The sequence below is a fragment of the Lupinus angustifolius genome, chromosome LG06 (genome assembly GCF_001865875.1).
Source record: "Lupinus angustifolius cultivar Tanjil chromosome LG06, LupAngTanjil_v1.0, whole genome shotgun sequence".
Classification (NCBI taxonomy): Eukaryota; Viridiplantae; Streptophyta; class Magnoliopsida; order Fabales; family Fabaceae; genus Lupinus; species Lupinus angustifolius.
This window is the reverse complement of record NC_032014.1, coordinates 10,729,951-10,732,033: the sequence shown is the minus strand read 5'-3', so window position 1 is coordinate 10,732,033 and position 2,083 is coordinate 10,729,951.

Genomic DNA, 2,083 nt, shown 5'->3' with positions numbered 1-2,083 from the left:
AAGACTCCTATTTTTTTGAAGACAAAAATTATATATCTTTAATGATGTTCCATTCTTTGTCTCGGACAAATTGAATATTGCTATATGAATAAAAAAAAATTTAAAAGCAATATGTAACATTCTGATTAGTTCAAGACGAAGAATCAGACAATATTAAAGACATGTAATCTCTATCCACTTTCAATTGAGGGCTTGAGTATTGACCAGTCACATGGTCAACTATGTTTGACAGTACCTGAATTTTGATATAGTAGATTCTTGCAACAAATTATTGTATGTAACGAGGAACATTTTAAGCAGTCATTGTGGGTTTCGTTAGGTTATTTGAGTATATCATGCCTGGTCCTTTCCTCCTCTTGAACGGAGCCATTGAACATGATATTATATTTCATGTACTGCAATTCCTAAGGCTAATATCTCCCCTATGCATAAATTTCTAATTCTTCAGAAAGAGTTGGACACACAGGACTTACTTCTTAATGTCCCCTCATAAAAGTCTCTCAGATCAAATGGTAGACTTCTTCTGACCCATGATGAAAAATTGGACTCTAATTTTATATCATCTTAAATTTTTATCTCAAAATTAATTAAAATTGAAAAGAGACAGGTTATATATGACTACTTACTTTAATTTCCATCATACACACCAGGAATGGAGAGAATTTATCTAAACAACAATCACCAATGGTGATCACATGTTGCTTTACGAATTATAATTGGAAGATCTTATTAGCAATTAATTAATTATAGCATGTTTTGTATATTTCACTTTAACACAGAATCTTACACATATGTTTATCTTTATCTACAAAAAAGAAAGTAATTCATAACACTGACACGCACTAATGAAGGGAAAATAAAATTGAATTCAAACTATCTTCTCAAGGGATCTACATAACCATCTTCCCAATTGGGCTATGAGCCTTTAACCCCAAAAGATTTAGTTATTTATCATCTATTCACCAGAATATATATGGCCACATTTCTGTGAAGTGATTGCAGTTTAATTCAGTGCTAATATATGTAAGGGTAGATAACCAAAAAATAAAATATCTAAGGGTCCTTTTTATATTTTTGTTTGTGGTGACATATAATAAATATAGAAACAGAAAAGTTAGGTCGATGGTACATTTTCTTCATCTTGTGATTATGTGGATAACTAACAAAAAAAAATCTAAAATACTCACTGCATTTCCTTAGAGCCAACAGCAAGTTACCTGTTTATGATATTTGTCTTATTAGTTTGTATGGAGTTCAAATGAAAAGTTAGCATATAACTTACCTAAACCAACTTCATATTATTTATTTTTATAAGTGAAATTTTATTAAAGAAGGGACAAAAATACAACAAGAGGGAAATAAAAAAGTACATCAAACATAAACAAAAAAGGAGGCAAAAGGAGACAAAAAACACCTAATCAACAATGAAAAGATCTAATAGTAAACTCCATATAAGACATTGGATTAGAGACTCATTCAAACTAAGATATTGTTGCATTTTTGCATCTACCTTTTATCCATAATCATGATTTAAATTTTATTACATACAGCAACTCCTCCAAATTCACTTGTTGTTGAAAACAGGGGCGGATGATTTAAGGAGCAGGTGGGGGCAGCTGCCCCCTGAGTTTTTTAAAATGTTTTTTTTACCTTTGTCCTACAAAATATGTTACTTTAAGTGTCACTTGTTGTGGTTGACCAGAAAAATAATTAATTATTAAATTTTTAAATTATAAAAGATGATACATAGAGTGACACCCTTTTTGGAATAAGAAATATATTCTCTTTACCTATACCTAAATGGTGTCTTTATACAAAAACTCTTTGAAATTTAAATATTTCTCTAATTTGTAGCTTGATAAATAAATATTGTGTAACTTGTATGGTTATTCTAAAAATTATACGTGATGAATGAAGAAGCTCTTAACATATAGATGATGATATTGCTTATAGTAATATGCTTGATTTGAGTGCGTAATGATTTACACTTGATAAAAAGATTATGTATGTATTCGTAATATATATTCTAAGGATGCATATATGTCATTTAATGTTGATAGTATATGTATTTTTTTGTCCAAAA